The sequence below is a fragment of the Mustela lutreola genome, chromosome 8 (assembly GCF_030435805.1).
Source record: "Mustela lutreola isolate mMusLut2 chromosome 8, mMusLut2.pri, whole genome shotgun sequence".
NCBI classification, from domain to species: Eukaryota; Metazoa; Chordata; class Mammalia; order Carnivora; family Mustelidae; genus Mustela; species Mustela lutreola.
The window spans coordinates 86,270,193-86,280,863 of record NC_081297.1 but is presented as its reverse complement, the minus strand read 5'-3'; the positions used below and the strand labels follow the sequence as shown (position 1 = coordinate 86,280,863).

At 34.9% G+C, this 10,671-nt stretch overlaps 1 non-coding gene across 1 annotated transcript; it reads left to right on the top strand.

Annotated features, from left to right (window-relative positions):
• Positions 1-10,093: 10,093 nt before the first annotated feature.
• Positions 10,094-10,231, top strand: LOC131839949 (U4 spliceosomal RNA). The gene has a single exon (XR_009357085.1). It is a non-coding gene; the product is annotated as a U4 spliceosomal RNA (small nuclear RNA).
• The last annotated feature ends 440 nt before the right edge of the window (positions 10,232-10,671 follow it).

Genomic DNA, 10,671 nt, shown 5'->3' with positions numbered 1-10,671 from the left:
CAATATTTGTTGAGTGTCTGTTATTTGTCAGACATTATTTCAGCTTTTGGAGGGATATGACAGTCAACGAAACAAAGTCCTGCCCTCATGGAATTCATCTGGTTGATGACCGTGATGTTTTGCTTAAAATGCACTCATTTTCTACCTTTTGTAGAAAGGTAGAAATGCACTCATTTTTCTACCTTTTGTGAATCTTAAAACTCTTTTAATTACCTTGTACAAGGCATGTTAATCAAGGTACTGAGATGGGATTAGATTTAAAGAACATTTTTACATTTGTCACTAAGGCGAAATTGTAAGATATATAAAATTAGGAGACATAAGGAGCATATAACTATCTCTACTGGCATTGTTGGACTGAGTAACCCTATTGGTCCATTCAGGCTGCTGTAACAGAGTACCGTGGACTGGGTAGCTTGTAAACAATGGAAGTTTATTTCTCATAGCTCTGGAGTCTGGAAATACAAGATTGGGGCATCAGCAGAGTTATCTGGTGACAGCCTTCTTCCTGGTTCATAGATGGCTGTCTTTTTGCTGTGTTTTCACATGGTAGAAGGAAGAAACTCTTACCTCCTTAGCCCTTTCTAAGGGCACTAATAACATTTATGAGGGATCTGCCCTCATGTTTTACTTACCTCTCAAATGTCCCATCTCCAAATACCATCCCATCAGGAATCCAAGCCTCAACGTGTGAATGTTGGGGGGCACAAGTATTCAGTCCATTGCGGTAACCAAACTTTTAAATATCATTTTAATATTATCATAGACCTTTATGCTTTGTTTTTTTTATTCAAGTTAAGAAAACATTGTATAAATTATCCTTATATTATTTAATCTCCTTGGGTGGAATGTTAAAGTTTTATTTCATGCATATGATGTCATAAGACACCAAATGTATTTCAAATCATGATTAACAGCATTATACTGGTTTGAAAGAAACTTGGTAAGGTAGGGCAGTGAGATTTGTAAGTGATAGAAAAATAAATCTGTGACCACATCATGTATTTTAAATAGATGGTAACATTTTCTTCTGAAGATAGTTGGTCACCTATTATTACTCTTTACACCTTTCCTTATTGACTGAATTCATATGAATAGTTCTTCACTTTATTCAGCTGCTACCTGTCAAAAATGAAATAATGGAACGAATAGGGTGTGAAGTTGAATAATGAGTCTACACAGAATATATAGCCACCATTTAAAGTCATGTTGTGAAGTCATGTTTGCTTAATAGATTAATCTCTTACTTTAAAAGTATCTTAATAAATGTTTTAGCCTAATTAATAAGTACATGTTCTTAATTCAGAGCATAAGCAGTGACATGCAGATTATGACATTTCAGATTATTTGAGGGGTTTTTTTGCTCTAGCTTCTCTGCATGTCACTACTGGTTTCTTCCTACTTCCTTTCACTCATTTTTATGTGAAATTACTTTGTCAAAAGGAGTCTTAGGACAGTGCTCGCTTCGGCAGCACATATACTAAGAAGTCTTAGGACATATGCTGCTGTGAAAGTTTTTATTTTCTTGGGGGATAGAAATATTCTAGTCTTTAGTTGTAGACTTTATGATGGCTACATCAACACCATTATCACTTAACCTGGCAAAGCAGGAGGATGGGGGTGTTGGGCACTAAGGGTGGAGAAAATTTGCTGCAGCATTTGTTACTGGTACAAATCAAACAACTAACAAAATTATTATAATATCACTTATTGAGTGTTTGAACTCTGTACTTAAGTTTATATACATTTGGGATTGTTATGTCTTCTTGATGACTTTATCACTATGAAATGCCCCTCTTTATAAATAGTAATATTTCAAAAGTAATATTTCTTATTAGATAGCCTGATATTAATATAGTCATATTAGCTTCCCTTTGATATGTATTTGAATGGTATATTTTCCCCATCCTTTTAACCCAACTATACCTTTATATTTAAAGTTAATTTCCTTTAAAAATTATATAATTGGGTCTTGCTTTTCTTCATCCAATTAGTAATCTTCACCTTTAATTGAAATGTGCCTACCATTAATGTAATTATTGATGTTTGCATTTAGATCTGCCATCTTTTCTTTGTAGTTCTAGCTCTTTTCTATCCATCCACCTGTTCTTTGTTCCTTTGTGTCTCTTTTACTCCTTTTGACTATTTTTCATGTTTCTATTTTATGCCTCCTGTTAGCTTATTAGTTACATGTTTTTAATTATTTTGGTTCAGTGGTTTTTAATTAATATCTTTAACTTATGATGGTTCAATTTCAAAGAATATTATAGGACTTCCTGTACTAAGAATCTAATCATAGCATATACTTGACCCTTGAACAACACAGTTTGAACTACATAGGTCCTCTTACATGTGGATTTTTAAAAAAATAAATACAGGGGGCGCCTGGGTGGCTCAGTGGGTTAAGCTGCTGTCTTCGGCTCAGGTCATGATCTCAGAGTCCCACATCGGGCTCTCTGCTCAGCAGAGAGCCTGCTTCCCTCTCTCTCTCTGCCTGCCTCTCCATCTACTTGTGATTTCTCTCTGCTTCTCTCTCTCTCTCTCTCTCTCTGCCTGCCTCTCCATCTACTTGTGATTTCTCTCTGTCAAATAAATAAATAAAATCTTAATAAATAAATAAATAAATAAATAAATAAAATCTTAAAAAAAAATAAAATAAATACAGTACAGCAAAGTAAATATATTTTCTCTTATGATTTCCTTCATAAGAATATAGTATATACTAGTTATACAAAATATGTGTTAATGGACTGTTTATGTTAATAAACAAATAAGTTAATCAATAGTAGGCTACTAGTAGTTATGGTTTTGGAGAGTCAAAATTATGTGGATATTTGGCTGCATGGTGGGGGTCAGTACCCTTTATCTCTACATTGTTCAAGGCTCAACTTTCATTTACTCCTCCTTTTCCTTCATGCTACTGTTCTCATATGTTTTACTTAAACATATTTTATGAAATGTACAATGCTTCTTAAGTGTTTTTGTTTCAGTTGTCTTTTAAAGACATTAAAATTAAGAAAAATGTCTGTCATATTTATCCAGATTTTTCCTTCTCCTGGGTTCTTTATTTCTTTATTTCTATTTTGTATCAGATTCTTTTGAACTGAGGAACTTTTTTTAAGAACAATCTTTAACATTCTTTGTTGTGCTGGTCTGCTTGTGATTAATTCTCTCAGCTTTTGTTTGTCTGGAATAATCTTCATTGCCTCTTCATTTTTGAAAGGTGTTTTCACTGGCCAGAGTTATGACTTGTCCAATTTTTTTTCTTTCTCTCAGTTCTTTAAAAATATGACTTCTGGGGCACCTGGGTGGCTCAGTGGGTTAAAGCCTCTGCTTTCGGCTCAGATCATGGTCCCAGGGTACTGGGATCAGGCCCCGCATCGGGCTCTCTGCTCAGCGGGGAGCCTGCTTCCTCCTCTCTCTCTGCCTGCCTCTCTGCCTACTTGTGATCTCTATCAAATAAATAAATAAAAAAAATTAAAGTCTAAATAAATAAATAAATAAATAAATAAAATCTTTAAAAAAATAAAATAAAAGTATGACTTCATTGTCTTCTGCTTGCTTAATTTCTGATAAGAAATCTGGTCTACTTCCTTATCTTTGTACCTCTCTAGGAAATATTTCTTTTTTTCTGGCTACCATCAAGATTTTTCTTTTATCTTTAGGTTTCAGCATTTGGACTATAATGTGACCAGTGAGTTTCTCTTACTATTTATACTGCTTGGGCTCTCTGAACTTCTTAGATGTGTGGTTTGTTGTTTTATTGCTAATTTTGAAAGTTATCTCTTCAACTATCTCTTTCTATCCTGTTCTCTTTTATCCATCTAGTACTCCCAGTACATGTGTATAAGACTATTTGATATCATCCCACATCTCTTAGATGATCTGGTTTTTTTTTTTTTTTCTCGGCCGTTTTTTTTCCCTTTGTTGTTGAGTTTGGATAATTTCTGATGGCCTATTTTTAAACTCATTGATTCCTTGTTCTGTGGTATTCTGTTGATAAGCCTGTACAATGAATTTTACATCATTTATGTATATGTATATGTATATGTATATGTATATATATGTATATATATGTACATAAATGTGTGTGTATATATATATGTATTTATAGATTCTGGATTATCTATTTTGTTCTTTTTTTATAGTTTCTATCTCCTGTGGAAATTTCCTATTTGTGAATGCATGTTGTCTGCCTTTTTCACTAAATTTTTTAGCACATTAATCATAATTATTTTTAAGTCCCTGCCTATATGAGAGTTCTAACATGTGAGTCATTTCTCAGTCTGGTTCTTTTGACTACTTTTTTAACTTGATAATACGTCTTTTGTTTTTTTCTTTTTTCTTTTTCTTTCCTTCTTTCTTTTTTTTTTTTATCACAGTTTTTCATTGAACACTGGATTTTTTCTTTTTTTTTTTTTAAAGAGTAGAGAAGCTGGAGGTCAGTACTATTTACATCTGAAACTGGCACACCTCTTTTGTCAGGCCCTGAGTGGTTATCAGTAGTTGTGCTGGGCTTGTTGTTGATATAGTTGCTGTCAGTGTGTCTGTCTTCAGTTTCCTCCAGTGTTGGGTTACTGCCACTTTGTGCTTAGCTTAAGGTCTGCATTACCACAGGGCTTTTCTCAGGGTTTCTGTTCTGCTGTCAGGAGGTCCTGCATACCTGAACTACCCATGGGTATTTTCCCTGGTCTGGCTCCTCTCAAGCAGCAGATTGCTATTGTTTGTTATTTGGTGGAAAATTGTGTGGAGGATAGATAGGATGTTTGGTTCTCCTGATCTAGCCTTTGTCTCAGGAAGGCCTTGTTTGCTTACATTTTGGGGGTGGAGCTTTCTTAATGGTTCAAACCTCTGTCCTCACTACAGCCCTTCCCCACCTCACCCTGCCACATAACCATAGTCTGCCCTCAATTTAGGAAGGGGTCTTGAAGGGACCACTTAAGTGGGCGCATGTGTCCTGCCTTCCCTCAGTGACAGTAGACGTCTACTTTGTACCAATTTAGGGGCCTGGGCTCAAGCAGCTGTCCTGTCCTTTCCTTAGCTGCAGTTTGCTGCCTGTGTCTGAGAGCAGGCCAGCAGGCTTTCGTACACCACTTCCTGTGTCTTCCAGATTTTGCTTCAGACTAGATAGTGCACTGAGAGGGTGCTGTGGCAGGTACCATCTCTGTCCATTTTTGTGAGCATCCTAGAGAGGCCCTTGAATGAAAGCTGGTGAATGAGAATAGACTCTTTTTAAGTCTGGGGATCCCAGAGATCTAAAGTGACAGACTAGTCCATACTTAGCATTTAAGAATTTCTTAAAATTTTACCTGTTTTTTTCTTACTTTTATAATGGTACTATGCCAAAGGTGAAACCTTCTTCTTCAGCAGAGCTTGTCATCTGTTGGATTTCAATATAACTTGTTGCTTTAAAAGACTTTATTATGAAAAAATCCTTTATAACATGTTGTAATATTTGAATTTAATAATTCATATACCTCTATGACCTTTAAAAATCTTTACCCAATTGCATAAAAATTATTTAATATTGTTTACAAAATATTCTTTATTTTTAAAAATGATGAACTGTTCATAGATTCTGTTACCACTGAGTACCCTGAGGTACAGAATTCTTAGTGACTATTAAGGCATTAGAGAGGAAGTTGGGTGATACCAATGCCCAGGCAAATGTTCCTAAGTAGGTAAGGAAATACTTAAATGAAAACATGCTCAGATAACCTCAGTTTTTGCATAGGAACAACAGAAATAATGGGAACCATTAAGAAATTTATTTTAAAATAAATTAAACAAATTAGTATTGATAGCTTTCTAAATTATGAGCCATCTTCCACTGAGGATTCTCATTAGGGAAGAGGGTTTTCTGAAAAGTTCTCTCTCTGTTTTAGGTGGGATTAGCTGATATACCAAAGCTGGACTATCAAATTCCTTTATAGTGAAATGGAGTGACTATGTTTTATTTTTTATTGTTATTCTTTCTAATTGAGTCCCCAGAACAAGTAGTAAAACAAGAATTACTTCGACGTGTTCATTTGAAAGTTTATTGGAGACTGTGTTGGTTGGTACTTGAACTGAGCTCAACACTAAAATGGTTCATTTCAATAAAATGCTTTTTGGTTTCATTCAGAAATTAGCATTAAAATTTTTTTCCAAATAAATTACTTGCTAAGGAGACAACATTTCTTTGATTTATGGGTAGCATTTGGTAAAGATTCTAGCTACTGTTGTCCTTGGTTCATTTTGCTTGATGTTGATTAGGTACTGGTGCTTGGCAATCTTTGATGGCCTAGGTGAATTTCAGTTAATGGAAGATAAATTCTTTCCTTTTATCAATTGAAACTCATCAAGTTTAGATACCTACTTTATAGTAAATGCCCAAGGTCCTATATTTGGAGAGATACTATCAGAATGTAGGCATTTCTGATCGTTAGACAATTGAGTCACTGTCATACTGGCTTCTTGCTGGTGTATCCCCAGTCTCAAGCTTACCCATCAAATAGTTACCACACAGAATCTTCTAGCTTTTGTTAAAAGCTTTGATTTTAAGGTCACCAAACATCTCTCCATCCTTTTACAAAACACAAATTAGCACTTCTCTCTTTCTCTCCCCGTTTTCCTCCATTCTTCCCACTTTGCTTGTAATGTAGCCTGTGGAACAATGGTGATTATAATAAATATAGTTAAATTTTATAGCATAAAAATTGAGAAGCTATAGAGAGAATTCTTTCATGAGAACATAATTCTAGAGGAGATAGCAAATCCTATGATTCCAAATTACTTAGTAAAAACTTCAGCAACTCCCCTCCCCGAAACCATATGTCACATTTTGAACACTGAGTGATACTGTGTTTTGTAGAACGCTTGTGACAGATGCCAGAAATTCATGTTTGAAATATTTAAAAAAACATGATGAGTTTAGAGGGCCAGTTATGTTTTTCAGCAGAAAAAAGTGGGATTATGCATATAAAAATAATTTAGAATACAAAAGTAAAAAGCATCATGATTCATAATCATCATTATCAGCCCAATAGGCATGATGGTGACCACTATAGTTACATTTGTCTGGGTACTCATTAAAGGGTAGGAAATATGCTGCTTGTTTTACATATATTTTTTAACTTAACTATTACAAAAGCATAGGAAGTATGCAGTATACAGAGTCGTTAAGAGCGCTGATTTCATGCTGGAGTGCCTGGGATCCTCTTCTTCTCCACAATTTGTCAGGTATGATCTTGGGCAAATGTCTTAAACTCTGTGCCTTAGGTTCCTCATATGTACAGTGACAAAAGTAGTAGCACCTACCCCACAGGACTGTTATGAGGAATAATGGCATAATACATGAAAAGAACTAAAACAAACCAAGACATAGAGGCAGCTAATAAATGCTAGGATTTCCCCATACTTATTTTATGTCAGATCAGTGTTGAAGAATTACTGTTGCAACCGTTGTTCTTTCTAAAATGTCTCCTTGTTTTCTGTCATGTTCATTAGGAAAAATGAGATGGTCTTGATTTGACATATCTGTGATATAAATTATTGCTCTCTTTTTATGAGCTTATAGCAGTTGAAATGGAATAAAAACAGACTATAAAAAAGTAGAAAATAAGAAGTATTCTGAGATAATGTTGTGAAGTTCATTAGTGTTTAGAAAGCACATGAATGCCTGAGTTAGTGCTCATTCTTAACAGAAGGGTGTATTTTTTTAACCGATGAATGTCATCCTCATTATAAATCGACTGAAAAGAATTGCTTATATGTATTCTTTATTTTTCTATGACTAACAATTAGTGAAGAAAAAAATACCCTTTTCACATTTTTAGTCTTTACTGACTAAAGCAGCATTCATTAAATGACAAGTAATTAGGTTGAAATACAAGAAATAAACAGATGTAGTTTACCAATTTTTAGATAAATAAACTTTATTTTCATTTGGGAAGCTCTACTTTCTGTATGTAGAATTTTCAAATATTAATATGGCTTGCATTATACAAATCATGATTATCATTATTATATATAAGCTAGAAAACACATATTGATTTTGAAATCATTCTAAGCAGTAGCCTCTATGAGAAGAGTAATGTTAAAGATTTACCCTTAAAAATTTAACCTCCCAAAGTATTGATGGAGTGTTTAAAGAGAACATAAATCTGCATTTCTAGGGGATGGAAGCAACTCATTTATCATAATTTGAAAAAGAAATAAAACGCACTCAAATAGCCATCCAGAGGTGGATGAGTGAAAGAATAATGCTCGTGTTGAGCTTAAGGGCTGGCACCCATCTGGCACCTACTGAATAATCAATGCATCTTCATTAATGATTGATAGAGCTTTATGTAACTGAATAGCTAAGTCGTTATTATAGATCTTTTATATTTTGCATTTAGCTTTAAGTAAACTTGAAGTTTACTTTAAGTGACTGTGAAAGTAATCATGATACATATGTCAAATATGAGGAACATATATTATCTGTAAAAAGACTAATTCCTTACTTTGGTAACTGCAATTTTGATTTTTATGCAAAGAAAATAAGAGATCGTCTTTTATATCTCTAGTGACTCTTTACTAAATCAACACATTGACGGCTAGGATTGAGAGCTGCCCTGTACCATCTTTAACACCTTAAGGTTGATTATAGTCGAAGACAAAAAGAACAGAGTATCTTAAAGTTCTGAACTCTTACATTGATCCTTATCCTACTTTTGAAAAATCTGCAGGCTATAAAACCACTGTGGTTCTGCTCTTCTGAAAGCTCATGTCACAGCCTAAATGTTTCCCTGGTTGTGCTTGAGTCAAAGGTATTTGAAAACATGTTGGGGGGAAGAGGAGAGACGACTTGTCTGATAAGAAGCCTGGGCTCTGTTGTGATTCTGATTTGGTATATGACCCCAGGCAGGTTATTTCTCCTCTGGGTCTCCATTTTCTCATCCTTTAAAATGGTAGCAGTTGGAGAAGGTTCAAGTTCTTGAATACTTATTAAGGTCTTTCTGTATTCAGAATCATGTCAAACTGCACTGCCATTTTTCTTTCGTTCTTTCTTTCTTCTTTTTTTTAAATTGCTATTCTTTCAATGGTAGATGCCAACTAGGAGGTTCTCCTCATGATGGGGGCTGAGAGGGAATCCTTGCTCTGAGTTAATTCATTATGACAAAGTCACAGATTCATTTAACAGGCATATATATTTTCCGCTTACAATACGTAAGTGTCTTAGAGATCATTTGCCTGTTCAAAACAGAAATGTTTTCAAATTGCCTAAGTGAAATGGAGACTGTCTTGGGAAGGATATATGAAAATCTCCCAGAACCCAAGGTTGCATTTGTGAACCTGGTTTCTGAACACAGGGAGCAGTATATCAAACTGATTTGTTTTTGCCTCGTCAGGATTTGTGGCTTCCCTTTTCATTTTTGTTCATGTCTTCTTTCTTTTCCTCTGGTTTCAAAGAGTGGCTTTCCCAGTTTGGTGATTGCAGAGTCACCTCTGTTCTAGCTTTGTGTGATCTCTCAGTTTGTCTTGAGAAGAGCATACTAGAATTACTGTGTTCTGAATCCAGGTTCTCATAAAAGAGACTGATTGACCCAGCCTGGGTTAGATGTCTGCTTATACTTTAGTAGATAATTCATAAAACTAAAAAGCACAATGATAGATGTATGCACAAGGTGCTACAGGACCCTGGACAGAGCATCTTACCGAGCTTGGAATGTTTAGCAGGAGCTGAGTCCCAAGACAGTGAGCGAAGAAAGATGGGAATGTCTCTAGGTAGAAGGAGCAGCACAAGCAGTATGTGAGGTTTGCAACCACAAAATGTGTGTGTGCGACAGCAACCAGCTCAGGACTTGTGTAGCGGGAAGGGCGAGGCTGGGGAGATAGGCACTGAGTCTGGCCATGGAGGGAGATGCCAAGGGGATTCTTGTCTCTGGCAACAAGTGTAGTGGCCTGGCCATCTTTGATTTAGATTCCTGTGTGACAAAACATGGTCAGAGCCAGAAAGAACATATTTCTTAAATGTGAAGATTAAAAAAAAATCTCAAGCCACTTGATATTATTTTTTTTTTTAACAATTTACTGAGAGTGACAACTAACTGTTGAGAATGACAAAGCAGGCTTTGCTCAGTGGCAGTATCATAGCCAATGAAGTTTATCTGAGGCACGATTATTGCTAATTGAGAATGACAAAGCAATGGTTCTGAGATTTTTCCCATAATTGAATCCTGCATATCTGTGAAAGCTCAATATTGATTATCTCTTAAATAAAATTTTCTCTATACATATTTGTAGCTTGAAAGAATTCTAATATTAAACAAATGGCATTAGGAGCCTTCAGGGTATAATTTTATCACATGGGATGGAGAAACTATATCATTATACATATATATTAATTGAGTTGAGCCTCTAAAAATTTCGATTCTCCTCCAAAGAACATAAAATCATTGGGAACTTCCTTAATATTTATCTAGTGTGTTAATTTTATAAATTTATTTCTGGCTTTTAATTAATTTAATCATTTCTGAACATGTACAGTTGGATATAGTTGGGTAAAATGAGAGTTGTCTACTGGCCGATGAGATTTGAGACCTTGTTTGGAAGAGGGGAAATTTGTTCCCACAAAACTGGTAATTGGAAATAAAATGAATACATTGGCAGTAAATCTTGTTTTCTTGTTATTACAAACACATTAAG